The following is a 21,695-nucleotide window of genomic DNA, read 5'->3' on the forward strand; positions in this document are numbered from 1 at the left end:
ATCAAGCCCCACATTGGGCTCTCTGCTCAGCAGGGAGCCTGCTTCTCCCTCTCCCTCTGCCTGCCGCTCCCCTTGTTTGTGCTTTCTCTCTCTCTCTGTCAAATAAATACATAAAATCTTAAAAAATAAATAAATAAAAGGGGGGGTTGTAGAAAGACCAGGGCTTAGCAGAGCCTGACACCTGCTGCTGACTGAAAAGTAGAATAAGAAATCTTTCCACAAACTTCAGGAATCCTGCTTTCTTTGCTTTCTGAAATTTGTTTGATCCCAATGTTTTAGTTCCTCAGAGAAAACAGGACTATCCTACTATCCACCACTATATAATATGTCTTCTTACTCTTTGCAAAGAAACTAGTCCAATAAAGAGGTGATATGGTGAATTTATGGTTTTCACATGTTCCAAGGATACAGGAAAAGAGCAAGTATGAACTGAAAATCTACTATGTGCCTTTCACTAGAACTGTGAATACATGATTTTATTTAATCCTACTAACAAACCTGCCAGATTTCGTTTATTATTTTTTTAAGATTTATTTATTTATTTATTTCAGACAGAGAGAAAGTGCCTGTGAGTGGGGGGCGGGGCTGAGGGAGAGAAATCCTCCAGCAAACTCCCTGCTGAGCACAGAGCCAGAGGCAGGGCTCAACCCCAGAACCCTAAGATCATGACCTGAGTCAAAACAAGAGTTGGACACTTAACGGACTGAGCCACCCAGGTGCCCCCCTGCCAGATTTCATTTAATCTCACCATCAAATCCTACCAGCAAACATTAAGCAGTGATCGCAGTAACTGTAGCAAGGTAGCTTGGAGTAAGGCTGTGAAGGGCCTGGTAGGTTACTAGAAAGATTTTGGACTTTGTACTGCTGACCAGAACATCCCAGTGTCTGGTCCCTGGACTATGTGTATCAGAGGTATCTGTGAAACATTTTAAAACAAAAATTCTCACACATGACCTCATCCCATCACACATGCGCACACACATGCGTGCGTGCATGCGCACACACACACACACACACACACACAGTTCTGACTCTGCTGATCTACATAGAGATGCTGAAATTCATCATTTTAAAATAAGCACTGCTGATGATTCTGATGCAGGTGGGTGATGGATCAGATTTTGGAACCAGCACAATAGACAAAAGAATCTAATAAAAGATATTTGTGTGGGGAATTGATATAATGAGATTTATATATTTCTCTAAGTATATATTTTATGTTATCAAACTTTCATGTAGAAAGTATTTAAAATGTAAATATGAATAAGATGTCATAACTGTTTTATGGCAAAGTACATATATAAATAAGAGAATGCATAAGAAGACATTCAGCCTGAGCACAAAGCAATTACAGCAATTCTGAAACGGTTACCAATGCATTCAGGTAATTTTTAACAATGGAAAAATGTATCATGTAATAAAAACATAGGTTTCTTTACTTAAAATACAATTTATTTAGTGGAAAACAGGATCAAAAAAGGCTACACTTGGGAATGTGCCTGTTTTATTTTTCATTTCATATATGATAAGTTGCTAACAATATATCATTTTTAAAGGGGGTAGGATATCCAGTTCCTGATTCAACTTATTTAGAAGATTGGAGACACAAACTGAGCTCTTGCTGTAATGAACTATCTCATATATTTAGGCAGATTAAGAAGTGCCTGAGTTTTATTATCTCGGATCTGTATTATGCAATTTATGTAATAAATAAGATAACTTTGCTTTCCCCCATTTCTTAATGGAAAAAAATTAATTGCTGGGCAGTATACCCTTATGAAATATATAATTTAAATATACATTTATAAGTAACAAAAATAATCCCCAAAGGTCAAACATTTTACATAAATTTATGGAGCAGCAAATGATGAAAGAAATCTTGGCTGTCTGATCTTATCACCTCAATTTTCAGATAAGGAAATAGGGGTTGAAAATTGAAATGATTTGCCTAACATCACACAGCTGTTCAGAGGCAAAACTGGAACCGGGATTAAGATCTTACAACTCTCAATACATTGGTTTTTACACAGTAAAATGCTAGAAGTAGAAGACAATTTGTGTGTGTGTGTGTGAGAGAGGGAGAGAAAGAGACAGAGAGAGAGAGGAAAATGTGGAGGAAAAATAGGAAGTTTGGTAAACACACCAAATATGCAAAAAGTACATGAATGATAGTGGACATGGAATTTGCCCTGTGTGTTACCATGGCATATCCATTACAATGCATTAAAATAATCTCCTGAGTCTATTCTTTTCCAGTGCCTCTAGCAGTAACTCACAGTCCCTCTTTCGGGCACCCACATCTATCTTCCAGGTGTGCTCTCCCATCTAGTTAACCTACCTTCCATCCTACTACTTGTCCTGTTCCAATTTAGCCTCGGTTTCTCTGTACCCTCAGATAACTTTTCATCCATCACTTTCTGAAAACGTGTAATAAAAATCCTACATTATAATTGTGGATGTATTGATTCCTTCCTATAATTTGATCAGTGTTTATTTTGTGCATGTGTTGTTGGTGCCTCCATATTCAGAATTGCTGTATCTTCCTGACTAATTATTCCTTATATCCTTTTGAGATAATCGTCTAGTTAGATAAGCCTCTAAATTTGAGCTTGGCCTTAATGTCTATTTTGTCTGATGTTGATGATCCTACATCAGATTTCTTTGGTTACTATTTGTCTGATACACCTTCCTTTCTTCTTTCTTTACTTTCAGCTTTCCTGTCTCATAGGATTTTGTATAACTTGAAATCAGTACACACTGCTTTTCTTAAAATTCAAAAATCCAGCCTGACAAATTTGCCTTAAACTGATTTAACCTGTTTATAGTTACTGTAACTACAGATATATTTGCATTTATTCTATTACCTCATATTGTGTTTTCTAGACAATGAACTCTCTCTTGGCTTCCTATTCCTCTTCTTTGAAGCGTATTAGTTTGAGTGCTCTTTGTTCCCTTTTTCATCTCCTCTTTCTCTATTAAAACCTGGCTTCCCACGGCACTCCCAATGCCAGCCAGCATCTGAGAGGCCAATGGCAGTGTGGCCCTTCAGGCTCACTTTGAGCCACTCTCCCTCTCATTTTATTTCCCAGGACATTCTAAGGTCTTCCTCAGAATTTGCATAGACTCTTCCTACTGATGGTAGTGCTCTACTTAAGACTCTTTGCAGAGCTGACTTTCTCACTCTTTAAACCTTAGCTTAATTCTAAGCTTCTTAGTCAAGCTTCCATGTGGACCACAGGGACGTAGGATTCCTCTCTATCTCCCTCAGCATTTTTCTCTCTTAGAGATCTATGTTTATTAATTTCATAGAGCTTTTATAAGTATATGTTTATATTTACTTATTTGGTTTTTGTCACCATCTATTATTCTCTGCCATCCTAGCTCACCATGTATTAAATCTAAGTTCTTTGAAGGCAGCTAGCTGTCTACTATAGACCCCTTACCTACCACAGGTCATTCTTCACACTAGGTGTTTAATGAACATTTCCTGAATAAACAAAGGATTTGTAAAGCTAGTCACATCTGTATTTTCAAATATTTGAGTTTTGATATGATATAATATACTCATGTATTGAATGTTTGGACTCCTCAGTGTCCCTTGATCAATTATTACCAGATTGCAAAGGCTTTGGAAAAATACATAAAGGCATCTAATAAGAGTATTTGTGATGTCTATGCAAAATAAAATTCAAGGTATATTCTAGTGATAATTTTGGTACTTACCATACATATATTTACTAATTAGAGAGAGATCAAGGAACGAATATGAAGTTTTGATGACACCACTATTGTATTAAGCATTTTAAACATCACGTAGAGACTTCACACATGATCAAACAGAATAGAGTAAAATGAACACTAGGGTAGCGGTCAGTGAAAATGGATTCTAACCCCCACTCTGTCAAGATCCATGTGACTTCAAAACTACTTCTCTAGGCCTTGGTTCATTTACTATATGAAAGATGATGCGAGAGTAATGTACATAATACAAAACAAATGATTTATATATGCTTAAAGCATTATTACTATTAACACTAATGTAAAGAATATTGAGAAGAATCTCATCTTTCTTAAATATTTGTACTTACTTTTAATGTGAATAGATAATTTAGGAAAAAGGAAATACTGATTCTTTTAGAAGTCTGACTTGAACAGAATGTCAAAGTTGTTTAGAAACTCCTTTATCAATTATTAAGTAATATCATAAATACTTTATATCTAAAATGTTAAACTCTTCCTCAAAAAAATCTTTATACCAGAAGCCATGAAATTATGTTATATATATATTAGTGGCCAATTCGATATACACACACAATCATACTGTTGCATTTTGGGTCAGTAGAAGACATTTTCCAGAATTAATGGAGTTAGCTATTTCTAAATAACAAAAAAGCATGAGTCATATCACAGACTGCCATGAACATTTTATTCTTTTCTCCTAAACAGAAACAATGAATTGAGTTCAAAATTGTTGATGAAAAACACGTATTGGGTGGGCAAGTCAAAACTTGCAAAGCTATCTCACTCAAAATTGTTGTAGCTTTTAACTACCAAGCACTTTACCAATTTACAATAACACAGTGATTGCTTATCTACGAATCTTAACTTTATGATTACCACCCTACAGGAAATCTACCAATTCAGAGTTTGTATATGAAAATGAAACCAATATTTGACTCCTAATTTCAGACTGTAGAAGGAATGAAATCACACATTAAGTTGTGTTTGAATTGTTTTCCTATTAAATAACAGCAACTGTTAGAGGATTTAGATTAAGAGCACAGATTTGGGGACTTAATTACCCCAAAAGCTAGAATTATGGACTAGGTAATGCTGCAATAACAAATTAACCCCCAAACTTCAGTGGCCTAACACAATATTGGTCACTGGGGTCTCTACACATGGTCCCACATGGTCATTTGGAGCCTCAGGACATGTTGGAATCCACCATTGGGAGTGCTGTTGGTTGTTGTGGAAGCTGAAGGGAAATGCTGGAGGATCATTCACTGAGCTTAAATGCTGTGGCTCAGAATTGATGTGTCTTATACTCATAGCACATTAGTTAGAACTAGTCCCATTACCCCCAACTAACTTCAGTTGGCCTGTGAAGTGAAAAAGCACACGGATGCATGATTAGCAGGAAATGGTTCTACCGGGCAGACCTGTATTTGCCCACCAGCTATGCCCAAGTTAGATAACTTACAACAAACTGCATAATCCCTTTTTAAGTTCTAACATTGTTATGGATGACTAGAATACGTATGTCTTTTTAAAAAAAGTTAAATGAGACAATTCACACAATTTATCTTTGTACTTAGTATTCTGTTAGCATTTTGGGGAGATGTAATGTGTTTTTCACTAAAATGTTAAAAATAAACAATAATAGATATATTACATATTTTTCTACTTTTAAAAAGAGATGGTAAAGAAAGGAGTCCTTTTCTGCTTTCATATAGATGGCCCATGAGTCATTATGGGTTTTAAACTATGTGAGAGCCTGGTAACTTTAATAAAGCAACCTTATTAAAGCCCATTCTTTTCTATGTTGTTCTCTCAGAAATCAGCATCGTACTTAACATAATAACTTTTCAGCAAATGTCTCTTGAACTTAAAGCTTTTTAGCTTATGACATGACTGAGAAATGTCAGTGATTTTGTGAAGTATAGCAGACCACTAATGCACGTATCTATAATATCTATAAAACCGTATTAGAAAAATAATTAGCATCTTTGACCTGATACTTTTCTGCTGGGCCCAGAGATCAATGGTACTTTTTCCTTTATTAAAGTTACTAGGCTCTCACATAGTTCAAAACCCATATTGACTCTTGGGTCACTTGCATGACAGTGAAAAAGTTCTTGGTGTACCAACTCTTTACACTTTATCTCCTGGCCTCCCCTGAGATATCCTGCTTTGACTTCATCACAGCAAGAAAGAGACAGGGACTACAATTTCATGTTTTATGTATCCTTTTTACATGGATTACATGAGAGACAAAAAGTGTATTTCAATATTGCTTTGCAGATTAATGGCAAAAATATAACTTATTGATCTCAATGAACTGACAATCACCATGGTATGAAGGAAACAATTTAAGTGAAAACCTTTAACTAGCTTTTATATACTTATAATATAAATGATTTGATAATGTCCTATAAATACTGCTTTTATTTCTTTTTTTAAAGATTTTATTTATTTATTTGACACAGAGAGAGAGAGCACAAGTAGGCAGAGTGGCAGGCAAAGGGAGAGGAAGAAGCAGGGCTCTCCGCTGAGAAGGGAGCCGGAGGTAGGGCTCGATCCCAGGACCCTGGGACCATGACGGAGCTGAAGGCAGATGCTTAACCGACTGAGCCACCCAGGCACCCCTGCTTTTATTTCTTAACTATAATTTCTGATACAGGCATAATGCATTTTATATGTATTCTAGCAAAATATTAGCATTTCTCTATAAATTCAAATCATATCTCATTGCAATATTCTATATGTTTCATCAATATGACAAATAGGCCATTGTATGCTTCTCCTAAATATATATATATATATATTTAGGAAATATATTTATATATATTTTATATATAATATGTATATTATATATATTTATATATATATAAATTTTAAAAAGTAAACCTTTTGTGAATGTATATTTCTATATAATGAAAGACACTAGGGTAATGTTGAGTGCTGTATCTTAACTGCCTAGAGATAAATGCATATTGAAATTGCATTTGAAATTGATTTTAAAACAAATGCTAACCCTTATTTTTTTTAATACTAAAAGCCTTGTATTTTCGATGACAAATAAAGAGACAACATTTTATTCTATAATACTTCTCATAACTCTAATCATCCTGGTTTTGTTTGCTACAGAATACAGGAACAACAACAATCCCATTCAAGTATTACCCAGTCAAATGCCATAAACTAAAAATAAATTTTATGAGAAGGAAAAAATTAAGGTCAATGGGTTATGGATGATTTGAATTTCTTCTTTCCATCTGAGATACACACTAACTTCTGAGCTCATTTCTCAGTAATTATAAGGCTGACTGGCAGAGATGGTTGTCTTTTGTGAATAAATGAAAATTCTTTAAATCCACCAGTAACATTAAATCATAGCCTGATTAAGACATATAATTTAATCACTCTTAAATTTCTTTCATTAATTTTAAGCCCTGTAGTCATTATCTAGTAAACCACATTGCAGAATTAAAAAAAAAAATAGATTCTTTGAATGATGACTCAAAGTATGATTCCGATAGCTTTTCTCTAATCACTCACGATTATTGAAACGAAGTTGATTTAATTGAATCTGTAAAAAAGATTGCATTTTCTAATCATACTCATCTATAGATGCTTATTATTCAAGGAGCCATATGTATTTTCAAGCACCCTTAATTAAAATAATGCATATAATCTTAGATATCATTTTCCCTTGGTAGTTATTCTAAAGTGATTCTGGTTTTTCCACCATTTGTAAATGTATTTCTTATTCTATGCACTACGTAGTCAATATTTTCTTTTTAGCACTGGACAAAGAGAAATTTGAAAATAATTCATAACTACCTATAGTGGTAATCACTTGACTAATATCTTCATATATTAGAGGTAAACATCAAAATTCACATCAGAGTGGAGTATTGTGTAGGCACATAAATTCATAGAAACATCAAGAATAATTCTGAGCTGTATTCATTCTTGAACAGCAAAAATAACAAAATGATGGCATAATTTTCCCTGATCAACTCCATATTTATCAAGTCTTTCTTTTAAAGAGTACCACTGTACAAAGAACACAAATATACTTTAAAAGAATGGTGAAGATACAGAAGAATACATCTTTATATTTCACTATTTTATGTATTTATGTGTGCATATATATAGATATGTATTTACATATACATCATATACATTACATATATACAATAGAAATCACTTAATTATCTCATTGGAGATTTATAGAGTAGATAATATTTGTCACACACTTGTGCTGGGGACTTCATTATCGTAGAAATAAGCAGATTTAATGTCACTAGTAATTCATGATCACCAGTGTCCATCTGGCCTTTTCTCCTGTTCAAAATCATACTATCCTCTTCTCCAAAATGATTATCCAAATACAAAATATTAAATAAATACCAATACCTTGACCATCCTACTTCATTCCTCCTCACTTTTACTTACTTTGTAATAAAAATATTTAGAAGGAAATATCATCACTCTCTGACACCTAGCTGACAAGCATATCTACCATGCATTCATATTTTCCTACTTCACTGTTATTTAACATAAGCACAGGGTATCATCCTGAAAATAAACCTTCTATCTATTTCCTAGATTCCTTCCCCTCCTGTTTTGCCAGTGATTTCGATTACTTATTCACCTCTGCCTGGACCTTCAACGTCTCTTCCCACTGGATCTCTTCTATCCCTACTGGGACATGTTCAGGTCTCTCCCAACTTAAAGAAAAAAATGAAAAATAAACAATAATTTATTAGCCTTTTCCCTATCCCCTATTAGGCCAAAATTCTTGAAAGAGCTATTATACTCATGGCCTTGATTTTCTCACTTCACCCTCATTTCTTTCCTCACTGCAGCAAACTTCCAACCTTACTGCTGACACCATTTTGGTCAAGATCACTAATATAGACTCTGCTTTGATAAATCCAATGGCCCTTTATGGAGCTTTTGGTACAATATACCACTCTGAAACAAATTTTTCTTGGCTTCTGTGGCTGTCAGTTTTGGACTTACCTTCTACATCTTAGGGGCTCTTCTTCTATTCTTTTTGCTGAGGTCTTCTTTTTACATCTTTCAAATGTTAATATTCTCCAGACAAATCATTAAGTAATTTCATTCACTATCATAGTTTCAAATCATATACAAAGAAAATAATTGCCAAGTCTATTATCTCCAGCTCAAAGCCTTTTCTTGAGGTTCGCACGAGTGTATACAACTGCCTAGTGGACAGATCCACTTCAAACTTCATAGGCACTTTAAACAATAAGTCAAGAAACAGCTTATCATTTCACTCTCTGTATATGTTTTATTTAAGGAATATCTCCATTTGCTAAAGTTCTCAGATCACCTAACTGGGAGACCTTAGAATGATTCCACTTCCAGCTCTGGAGTATTTGAAAAATACCATTTATGAATATAGTTTTTTGTGTGTAGAGGGCATAAAATACAAATCTATTTGTGTTAGTTCAACTATACACACACATACATATATTCACTTCTGGAAACAACTTGCTTGATGGCAGAATAATCATTAACTAAAAATATTCAGCAATTGAACTCTATTGATGGGTAAATATCATTCTGAGGAAAATTATTGGCAGTACTAACCATGTTCAAGGGGTCCCAGAAAAAAGAAAAAAAAGAAGTAGGGTGTTTTCTGTAGGACTGGTAATGATCTTGATAGGAGCCACCTTGGATGAAGAGAGTCACCCCTAGAACCCAAGCTTCTGTCAATGCTGTACTCAATTAGTGTATAAAAGCTGCAAATAAGCCATTTGAAAGTAGAACAGTTGCTACCCTGGAGAAAACGTGTATTTTGGGGGATGGGGAAAGAGGCACGGTACATTAATAGTTTTCTTCTGATAACTGCTCATATCAGATATGTCTGCTCCTGTTCTGTAACTCCAGTCATATATGCCTTCTCCTCCATTTTTTTTTTTTTTAATTCTCTGGGCAGAAGAAAGCTGAAAGAATAGTAAAGCTGTTTTAGAGAGCCATAAACCTACTGTCTCTTTCTTTTTAGTTGTGGTCCTAAAGAACCTTAGAGGAGAAAATGTACTAAGGAAGAACTATAAAGAATTTTAGTCAGAGTTTTTAATCAATATACACCAAGTCCATTTGTCCTTTTATTTTTTCTTATCTCACTTTATGCTACCACCATCTAGACAGTTTATCTTAAAGCAAAAACCTGGAAGTAACTTTTTTATAATAATCATATAAATATAACTTTATTTTATGATTTCATATAACCTTATAAAAACTTCTCCCTCATGATTCTCTTCACTCTTTATAGTAATTGTAATTCAATAGATATGTAATACCAGTTGTATTAATGTATGATTTCAATGCTATTATACAATTCAACTTTACATAAGCTTTTTCTTTTTAAAAGTAAATGATACACAAGTGAGCATTTCTGTGCTTTAGACTTTCCCCTTCTGTTGAGCTGTAATTGTTGAACAAATTCCCTGGGGACAAAATATGAAGTAATAAGAACTATGGCTAAATTTTCCTTTTTTTTTGTTTTTTTTTATATTATGTTAATCACCATACAGTATATCATTAGTTTTTGATGTAGTGTTCCATGGTTCATTGTTTGCGTATAACAGCCAGTTTTTGACTCTACATTGTCCATCATTCTTACATTAAAGCAGACACGTTGACTTTTGTTTCACTATCTCCCCAGAACCTCAAAAAGTGGGTGGTATAAGTAGACATGAAATAAATATTTTAAAATAAATCCAATTAGTTAATATTTTTTTGAATCTGACTATTTCTCTTAGTTTTCTCTTGGCATTACTCTAATTCAAGCCACAATCATCATTCATCTGAACCATAGTATCTACTATTGAACTGGTATCCCTGACCCATTCTTGCCACTTGCCAATCCATGCTTCATATTGCAGGAGAATGACCTTTTCAAAATGCAAGTTTAATATTATTTCCTCATTGTTTAAAACTCTTCATGACTTTTGTTCTTGGGATAATGTCTAAATTTATTAATGTGCCTTTATGTGTCTTACTTCTCTAGCATTATTTCTTGTACTCTGCTTTGTTTATGTCTTGATCTCTTGATGTTTATGTTATGTCTTGATGTTAATTATAATTTTTATTTATTGTATATCATTTTTAAAATTTTATTTATTTGTCATAGAGAGAGAGAGAGAGAGCACAGGCAGGGGGAGCAACAGGCAGAGGGAGAAGCAGGCTTCCCGCTGAGCAGGGAGCCCAACATGAGACTCGATCCCAGGACCCTGGGATCATAACCTGAGCTGAAGGCAGATGCTTAACTGACTGAGCCACCCAGGTGTTCCTATTGTATATCTTATATCTTATAAACTTAACTGTAAGATTCATACAGGCAATGGCAAGACCCGCTTTGTACACTGTATATCCCCGGAACTTGAGTATTTCAGGGAAGAGTCTGCAACTAGGAAGAATTAAATAGTGCTTGAATAAATAAATTACTTTCTTTAATCCCCATAATGCCACTATAAATGTGGGTACTTTTTGGCAGTTTGCATATGCAGAAACTAAGACTCAGAGAGGTAAGGAAAATTGCCAAAGGTTTGCCTTGCTATGTAATGTTCAAGTCAGTTAAATGTTTCTGATACTTAGTTTCATCATCCAGGCAATTGAGATAATAAATTTACCTCAAGATGGATGAAACAGTTTGAGATGAAAAAAGTAAATGTCTGGAACAACGATGAGCAAACTATAACCCACGGATAAATCTAACTTACTACCTGTTTTTGTAAGGACCATGAACTGAGAATGTTTTTTAAATAGCTGAAAAAAATCAAAGAACAACATTTCATAATATGTAAAAACCACATGGCATTTGTATTTCACTCTCTGTATACAAAGTTTCACTGGAGCACAATCACACCTATTCACTCATATATCTGCTTTTGTGCCAGCAGAGTTTAGTAGTTGCAATAGATCCTATGTGGTTCACAAAGCCAAAGTATTTATTCTTTGGCCTTGGTCTAGAAAAATGTCTGCAAGTATTCAATAGATACGCTCATAATTTTTAGTATTATTTTTAATAATAAAAAATCATCACAAATGACTTCCTAGTCTAAGTGATTTGTAGTTCATCTACCAGCAAAATATCTGGCTAATAAAAAAAAAACTATAATGACAAGTTTCTTTGTTATTACTCCAACTAATACACTAATACAGAGTCAAGTAATGAAGTAATTTTTCCTTCAGCAAAATAAGCCACTTCTAATATAAATATAAAGAATTGCATAGGATTCTCTAAAAATGGTACTCAACTTTTTATAACTTCTCTCACTTTCCATCTTTGTGTAATAAATATTTATCACAGATATGATCAGGGTCTTGACGAAAGGTAGCTAAACACTGAAGAATTAACTTGAGTATCCAAAATCTGTGAAGAAGCCTGGAATAGGCTCAAACAGGTACTGAAGCCCTCTTCCTCTGATGGAGAACAGGCTCTCACATAATGGAATCCAGCCTAGGAGCTTGAACTAATAGCCTCCTCTGATGAAGTATAAATGTGTTCTAGAAGTTAGTTTGGTCAACAATGGTAATTTTTAGGGCGCCTGGGTGGCTCAGATGGTTAAGCGTCTGCCTTCAGCTCAGGTTATGATCCCAGAGTCCTGGGATTGAGTCCCACATCGGGCTCCTTGCTCCTTGGGAGTCTTTTTCTCCCTCTGCCTCTCTCTCTCTCTCTCTCTCTCTCTCTCTCTCTCTCTGTCTGTCTCTCATGAATAAATAAATAAAATCTTAAAAAAAAACAATGGTAATTTTTAAATGTTTAGATATTTGAGATCTGGGACAAAATCTGATCATTTGGAACACTGATCCTTTGGGAAATGTGGAGTAATGGGTATTGGGTACATTCACAAAGCAAATACAATTTAAGCAGGCAAATGAAGCCCTTGAGAACCAGAGATTCTATTTGTTATACAGTGTATTTCTTCCTGCCCACTTACTATTTCTTCCTCATTCCTGCCTCATGCCCTATTTCGTCACCCATATGTTCCCTTGACCTCTTATTTTTTTCTGTAAATTTGGAATCCAAAAGCTATTCAAAATGCAAGGTTATTTATATGATTGTATTGAAAATGCCCTGTTACTCTCTTTGCCTAAGAATGCCCTTTCTTAACAACACTATCTAAAACTTTCCTCCATCAATGTTTTTAGCTTACTCATTGGCCTTGTTTTGAGTTTAATGGAGAGTCATTCATGAGAAACAGAGCTGGGTAAGTAGACGGGATAATTTTGGCCTGGGCGGAGCAGATCAAGATTCTAAACTTAGCTTGCCACTTAACTGGCTGCATGATCTTGGACAAGTTTCTTATATCTCAATCTGAGTCTTCATTAGTAAAAAGTGGATAATATCTAACTTAAAGAATGTTGTGAGCATTCAAATCACATAGCATCTGAAATATCTAAAATATTCCCTGAATCACAGTAGACAATTAATCAGTTTCTTTCCTTTCTTCCCTTTCTCCTCACTTCCAGTTGCCTACGGTGGGAAAAGCACCAAGATACGTTCAGGATAATACTTCATTATGAGCAAATGGAGTATCGGGTCACTGGTAAAAATGTGCTCTGTCAAAGGGATCCCTTCTATATACTGGACCAGAGTATAATGCCTTGTATCTAAATGAGTGATTTAATGTTTTGATTAAGGATATTCTTTTTTTTTTTTTTTTTGATTAAGGAAATTCTAAGTAAGTATTTAATGTGGTAAAGAGTACAGGATGGGAGCAGGGAGAAAACCTGGTCTTGAATTTGGCCTCTGCTGTTTATTTTCCATGTTGTTTATGGTCAATTTATTTTTTCTAATTCTTAAAATTTTTATTTTTTTTTTTTCATTATGATAACAGTGGACTCTTTAATCCCCATCTCCTATTTCACCCATCCCTTTACGCATCTCCCCTGTGGTAACCATGTTTGTTCTCTATAGTTAAAAATCTGTTTCTTGGTTTGTCTTTTTTTCCCTTTGCTCATTTGTTTTCTTAAATTCCACATATGAGTGAAATCATATGGTATTTGTCTTTTTCTGACTGACATCTCACTTAGCATCATACTCTCTAGCTCCATCCTTGCTATTGCAAATGGAAAGATTTCATTCTTTTTTAGGGCTGAATAATAATATTCTGTTCTTTATATAATATATATGTCCCCTCTTCTTTCTACTTATCTATCTGTGGACACTTGGGCTGCTCATTTTCATCTCCTGTAAAATTAGGAAAAAATCAGCCCTATAGTTCTGGCAGGTTGATGTGACATCCTTTCATGAGTCCCACCCTTTCCTTCTTTCTAGCCTATCTCCTACTGCTCTTTCTCTCCAGCCACACCAGACACAGTTCTCCAGATTATTGAGGTTTGTAAGCAAATGTCTCTGAAAATTTTGTTTCCTGCACCTGAAATGTCTCTCTAGCCCAGGATTGGATCCATCTTTCATATATAGGTGCAAATATTCATCATCTAGAAGATGGTTTTAGCATTAACCCTCTGAGATAGAGTTGCTCCTTCTTTGTTTGCTCCCACAGTCATTGATGTCTACTATTCTCACTTGTTTCTGCATGGTTAAATAGAATTGTTAGTTACCCATGTCATCCAGCTTTCAGGGCCAGATTCTAGGGCTCATTCAGCTTTCATACCGCAATATCTAGGAGAGTTTTAGTACACAAATCTCTGTTTAAATAAGGCAGGGGGGAATGTAAACATGCTTAGCAATACTTAAAGTCATTAAAAAATCCCAATTCTAAAGATTTGGGGAAACTATTGTATAGATCAGTGAAAAGCAAATGCTTGCCTGAGGAAAGATTTTGTATAGAAAGTCTGTGAACAGTTAGCACACATCTGACACATCTGGGATTTAGATGAACAGAGTCAGGACAGAGTAAAGGAATTTAGAGAGAAATTAAAAAAAAACAACAACTTTACATAGCTGTCTGGTACATATTCTTTTTATTGTCCTGGTAAAAGATTATCTGTGAAAAAAATTATTTTAAGCCTATTCATATGTCATAAAGATAAGTTAAATGTCTCCAGGAAAAGAAATTTGATGGGAAGTAGTATTATAAGCATGGCATAAACATTGCTGTTACTGGAATTCATAGAATAGGAATGAACTTTACAGATTATATCTTTTAGGACCTTTCAAATGTTTGCACCTAATGACAGAGGATAGAGGAAACCCTTCCTCCCACAGCTTACAGCCCCACTTTTAAATAATAATAGCTAATATTTAAGGAACATTTAGTTTATTGCAAGTACAGTGCTAAGCATTTTACATATATTAACTATTTTAATCCTCACAACTCTCTGAGGCAAAATGATCCTATCCCCATTTTGTAGAAGGACAGAGAGAAAGGTAGAGCGGTAGAATATCTTACTATGTCACACAGCTAATATGACACATATTAGAGTCATAATTCAAGCACAGATAATATGATTTGAAGTCAGTGTTCTTACACTCCATACCAGTGGAATCCCCCAGGGATCTTGTTAAAGCACGAATTGCTGTCCTCATACCTAGAGTTTTAGATTCATTCTGGGGTTGAATTAGATCATTTGCACCTCTAAGATGTTCCCTGGTGATGCTGATGCTGCTGGTTCTCAGATTGAGAACCAGCACTTGAGACTACTGATCTATTCTAACTCACTTCTATGAAATCATTGTTTATATGAGAATCTCCTGTAGCCTGACTTCCAAATTTCACATATGGGGGAAAGAGATCACAAATCATACTGTTTAAGAAAATGGGCTTTAAAAGACAGATGTCAATGACAAATTCCCATTTTTCCCATTGTGTAACTCACTAGTTCTGGGACCTAGGCTAAACAACTTATCTTCTCTAGACCTCAGTTTCCATATCTATAAAACTGTTATAACAACACCTACTTCATAATATAACTGTGTAGAAAAATTGAAAGAATATATGTGTACAGTAAGCATGTAGTGCCTGGAAAGCATTTTCAAAAATGGATCCTTTGTTATGATATAACACTCTTGGCACACAACTTATGACCCAGAGTGAGCACTTGAGGAGTTCTTCCTGGGTACATGGGAAGTGATTTGCTTGACATCAACCACATGATTAGGGGCTAAAACTGGAGCAGGACACTATTTTATAAAAGACCAGAAGTAGGGGAGGAAGACGTTGGAGGAGTAGGAGACCTAAATTTATTCTGGTCCCAGGAATTCAGCTAGATAGAATAGCAGCAACTCTCTGAACAGAAAAGTGACCACTTTCTGGAAGGCAGGACATGCAGAGCAGTGAATCCAAGGCGATATTTGGGAAGATAGACCGTGGGGGGAGGGGGCCTCCATCAGCCACTACTGGCAAGTGATAGAGCTGCAGAGCACAAAATCGGAAATTTTAGAAGTCTGCTCTGCTGAGGGATGTCGCTCCAGTGGCTAAGCGGGGGGTGGAACCCTCGCTGGGACAATGTGGTCTCAGGACCCTCAGGGTCACAGAAAGACCGGGGGTGCCTGAGTGCAGCAGAGCTCCCAGGTATCAGAGCAGGGAACCTGGCTGCAGAGATGGAGCCTAGGAGTGGGCTCTCAGCTCAGGGTTGCCATAAACTGTGATCCGCAGCACAGTTGGGCCTTTGCTCCTCCAACAGGGACCCAACAAGTGGCAGATCCAGGGAGACTCCCCTTCCTCTCCCGGGGGGAGCACACAAGGGCCACCACAGGACTCCGCTAGGTTTGGAGACTCCAAATAAGGTCGTGTGCCAGAGAGAGAAATGCTCGGTCACAGGCCAGGTGAGCACGGAGTGCGGCTGGAGACCAGGGAGATGGGAGTGATTGACTGCTTTTCTCTGGGGGCGCACTGAGGAGTGTGACCCTGAGTTCTCGGCTCCTCTGGGGAGGAGATTGGGAGGCTGCCATTTTTACTCTTGTCCTCCAAAGCTGTACAGAAAGCTTGCAGGGAACAAAAGCTCCCGAGAGCAAACCTGAGCAGATTACTTAGCCCGGCAAGGGCGGGGCAATACCGCCTGTGGCAAAGACATTTCGGAACCACGGCAACAGGTCCCTCGTCCAGAAAATCAGCAAGAACAGCCCGCCAAGACCAAGTTTACCGATCAATGAGAATGGCAGAACTCCAACACTAGGGGAATACTGCACATAGAATTCATGGCTTTTTTCCCATTATTCTTTAGTCTTTCAAAGTCAATTTTTTAAATTTTTTTTAATTTCTTTTTCTATTTTTTTTAATTTTTCTTTTTCCCTTTTTCAACCAACATGTTATCAATCCCGTTTTTTAAAATCCTTTTTATTTTTCATTTTTAAATTCATATTCTATCCCTTCATTGTAGTTAACCTTATTTTTGGTATATATATAAGTTGTTCTCTCTTTAAAATTTTGAGATACAGTTTCTTCTAACAGACCAAAATATACCCTAAACCTCTAGTGTATGGTTTTGTTCTAGTCTCCTGCCCGATCACATTCTCACCTTTTTTTGTTTTTAATTTCTCTTCTTTATTCAACCAACTTCTTATCTTACCAATTCCTTTTATAAAATCTTTTATAATTTTCATCTTTACAGTCATATACCATCCCTTCATCATAAATACCCTTATTTTTGTACATATATAAGTTTTTCTTTCTTTAAAAATTTGGGAGGTACTTTCTTCTAACAGACAAAAATGCGCCCAAAATCTAGTGTGTGGCACTGTCTATGCACCAGCCTGATCATATTTGATCTTTTTTTTTTCTTTTTCTTTTTTCTTTCTTTCTCTTTCTTTTCCCCTGGTTTCGGATCTCTTCTGATTTGTTTACTGTATATTTTTCTGGGGTCGTTGTTACCCTGTTCGCATTTTGATCTCTCATTCACCTATTCTCCTCTGGACAAAATGACAAGATGGAAAAACTCACCTCAAAAAAAAAGAACAAGAGGCAGTACTGACTGCCAGGGACCTAATCAATACGGACATTAGTAAGATGTCAGAACTAGAGTTCAGAATGACGATTATAAAGATACTAGCTGGGCTTGAAAAAAGTATGGAAGATACTAGAGAAACCCTTTCTGGAGAAATAAAAGAACTAAAATCTAACCAAGTCGAAATCAAAAAGGCTATTAATGAGGTGCAATAAAAAATGGAGGCTCTAACTGCTAGGATAAATGAGGCAGAAGAGAGAATTAGTGATATAGAAGACCAAATGATGGAGAATAAAAAAAGAGAGATAAACAACTACTGGATCACGAGGGCAGAATTTGAGCTGTACGTGATACCATAAGATGAAACAACATTAGAATAATTAGGATCCCAAAAGAAGAAGAAAGAGAGAGAGGGGCAGAAGGTATATTGGAGCAAATTAGAGCAGAGAACTTCCCTAATTTGGGGAAGGAAACAGGCATCACAATCCAGGAAGTACAGAGAACCCCTTCAAAATCAATAAAAATAGGTCAACACCCCGACATCTAATAGTAAAACTTATGAGTCTCAGAGACAAAGAGAAAACGTGAAAGCAGCTTGGGAAAAGAGATCTGTAACCTACAATGGTAGAAGCATTAGATTGGCAACAGACCTATCCACAGAGACCTGGCAGGCCAGAAAGGACTGGCATGATATCTTCAGAGCACAAAACGAGAAAAATATGCAGCCAAGAATATTATATCCAGCTAGGCTGTCATTGAAAATAGAGAGATAAAAGGTTTCCAGGACAAACAAAAACTAAAAGAATTTGCAAACACGTACCCAGCCCTCCAAGAAATATTGAAAGGGGTCCTCTAAGCAAAGAGAGAGCCTAAAAGTAACATAGACCAGAAAGGAACAGAGACAATATACAGTAACAGTCACCTTACAGGCAATATAATGGACTAAATTCAAATCTTTCAGTAGTTACACTGAATGTAAATGGGCTAAATGCCTGTATCAAAAGACACAGGGTATCAAATTGGATAAAAACAAGACCCATCAATATGCTGACTGCAAGAGATTCATTTTAGACCCAAAGACACCTCCAGATTGAAAGTGAGGGGGTGGAAAACCATTTACCATGCTAATGGACATCAAAAGAAAGCTGGGGTGGCAATCCTTATATCAGACAAATTAGATTTTAAACCAAAAACTAAATAAGAGATGAGGAAGGACACTATATCCTACTTAAAGGGTCTATCCAATGAGAAGATTTAACAATTGTAAATATCTATGCCCCTAACGTGAGAGCAGCCAATTATATAAGCCAATTAATAACAAAATCAAAGAAACACATTGACAACAATACAATTATATTAGGGGACTTTAACAACCCCCTCACTGAAATGGACAGATCATCTAAGCAAAAGATCAACAAGGAAACAAAGACTTGAAATGACACACTGGATCAAATGGACTTCACAGATATATTCAGAACATTCCATCCCAAAGCAACAGAATACACATTCTTCTCTAGTGCCCATGGAACATTCTCCAGAATAGATCACATCCTAGGTCACAAATCAGGTCTCAACCAGTACCAAAAGATTGAGATCATTCCCTGCATATTTTTGGACCACAATGCCTTGAAACTAGAACTCAATCATAAGAGGAAAGTCAGAAAGAACTCAAATACATGGAAGCTAAAGAGCATCCTACTAAAGAATGAATGGGTCAACCAGGAAATTAAAGAAGAATTAAAAAAATTCATGGAAACAAATGAAAATGAAAACATAACTGTTCAAAATCTTTGGAATCCAGAAAAGGCGGTCCTAAGAAGAAAGTATATAGCAATACAAGCCTTTCTCAAGATACAAGAAAGTTCTCAAATACACAACCTAACCCTACACCTAAAGGAGCTGGAGAAAGAACAGCAAATAAAGCCTAAACCCAGCAGGAGAAGAGAAATAGTAAAGATCAGAGCAGAAATCAATGAACTAGAAACCAAAAGAACAGTAGAAGAGAACAACGAAACTAGGAGCTGGTTCTTTGAAAGAATTAATAAGATTGATAAACCCCTGGCCAGACTTATCAAAAAGAAAAGAGAAATGACCCAAATAAAAGAAATCATGAATGAAAGAGGAGAGGTCACAACCAACACCAAAGAAATACAAAAAATTGTAAGAACATATAATGAGCAACTATATGCCAGCAAATTGGATAATCTGGAAGAAATGGATGCATTCCTAGAGATGTATAACACCAAAACTGAACCAGGGAGAAATAGAAAACCTGAACAGACCCATAACCACTAAGGAAATTGAAGCAGTAATCAAAAATCTCCCCCAAAAAAGAGCCCAGGGCCAGATGGCTTCCCAGGGAAATTCTACCAATCATTTAATTCAACATCTGCAAATCAATCAATGTGATACAAAACATTAATAAAAGAAAGAACAAGAACCATATGATCCTCTCAATAGATGCAGAAAAAGCATTTGACAAAGTACAGCATCGTTTCTCGATTAAAACTCTTCAGAGTGTAGGGATAGAGGGTACATATCTCAATATCATAAAAGCCATCTATGAAAAACCCACAGCGAATATCATTCTCAATGGGGAAAAACTGAGAGCTTTCCCCATAAGGTCAGGAACACGGCAGGGATGTCCACTATCACCACTGCTATTCAACATAGTACTAGAAGTCCTAGCCACAGCAATCAGACCACAAAAAGAAATAAAAGGCATCTGCATCTGTAAAGAAGAAGTCAAACTCTCACTTATTGCAGATGATACGATACTTTATGTAGAAAAACCCAAAAGACTCCACCCCAAAACTGCTAGAACTCATACAGGAATTCAGTAAAGTGGCAGGATATAAAATCAATGCACAGAAATCATCGGCATTACTATACACCAACAACAAGAAGGAAGAAAGAGAAATTAAGGAGTCAATTCCATTTACAATTGCACCCCAAACCATAAAATACCTAGGAATAAATCTAACCAAAGAGGCAAAGAATCTGTACTCAGAAAACTATAAAATACTCATGAAAGAAACTGAGGGAGACACAAAGAAATGGAAAAACGTTCCATGCTCATGGATTGGAAGAACAAATATTGTGAAGATGTCAATGCTACCTAGAGCAATCTACACATTTAAAGCAATCCCTATCAAATACCATCCACTTTTTTCAAAGAAATGGAACAAATAATCCTAAAATTTGTATGGAACCAGAAAAGACCTCGGAGACCTAGAGGAATGTTGAAAAAGCAAAGCAAAGCTGGTGGCATCACAAATCCGGACTTCAAGCTCTATTACAAAGCTGTCATCATCGAGACAGTATGGTACTGGCACAAAAACAGACACATAGATCAATGGAACAGAATAGAGAGCCCAGAAATGGACCCTCAACTCTATGGTCCACTAATCTTTGACAAAGCAGGAAAGAATGTCCAATGGAAAAAAGACAGTCTCTTCAACAAATGGTGTTGGGAAAATTGGACAGCCACATGCAGAAGAATGAAACTGGACCATTTCCTTATACCACACACAAAAATAGACTCCAAATGGTTGAAAGACCTAAATGTGAGACAGGAGTCCATCAAAATCCTAGAGGAGAACAGAGGCAGCAACCTCTCTGACCTCAGCTGCATCAACTTCTTCCTAGAAACATCACCAAAGGCAAGGGAAGCAAGGGCAAAAATGAACTACTGGGACTTCATCAAGATAAAAAGCTTTTGCACAGCAAAGGAAACAGTCAACAAAACCAAAAGACAACCGACAGAATGGAAGAAGATGTTTGCAAATGACATATCAGATAAAGGGCTAGTATCCAAAATCTATAAAGAACTTATCAAACTCAACATCCAAAGAACAAATAATCCAGTGAAGAAATGGGCAGAAGACATGAACAGACATTTTTCTAAAGAAGACATCTAATCTAAATGGTTAACAGACACATGAAAAAATGCTCAACACTGCTCAGCATCAGGGAAATCCAAATCCAAATCTCAATGAGATACCACCTCACACCCGTCAGAATGGCTAAAATTAACACGTCAGGAAACAACAGATGTTGGCGGGGATGTGGAGAAAGGG

General features: G+C 36.0%; 1 protein-coding gene across 7 annotated transcripts in view; it reads right to left on the bottom strand.

Annotated features, from left to right (window-relative positions):
- The window catches only part of NAALADL2 (N-acetylated alpha-linked acidic dipeptidase like 2), a 1,329,911-nt gene that overhangs the window by 75,288 nt on the left and 1,232,928 nt on the right, over positions 1-21,695 (bottom strand). The window lies entirely within an intron of this gene.

This window comes from Callorhinus ursinus, unplaced genomic scaffold (assembly GCF_003265705.2).
Source record: "Callorhinus ursinus isolate GAN/ISIS: 27379988/994484 unplaced genomic scaffold, GSC_fseal_2.0 scaffold1, whole genome shotgun sequence".
Taxonomy (NCBI): domain Eukaryota; kingdom Metazoa; phylum Chordata; class Mammalia; order Carnivora; family Otariidae; genus Callorhinus; species Callorhinus ursinus.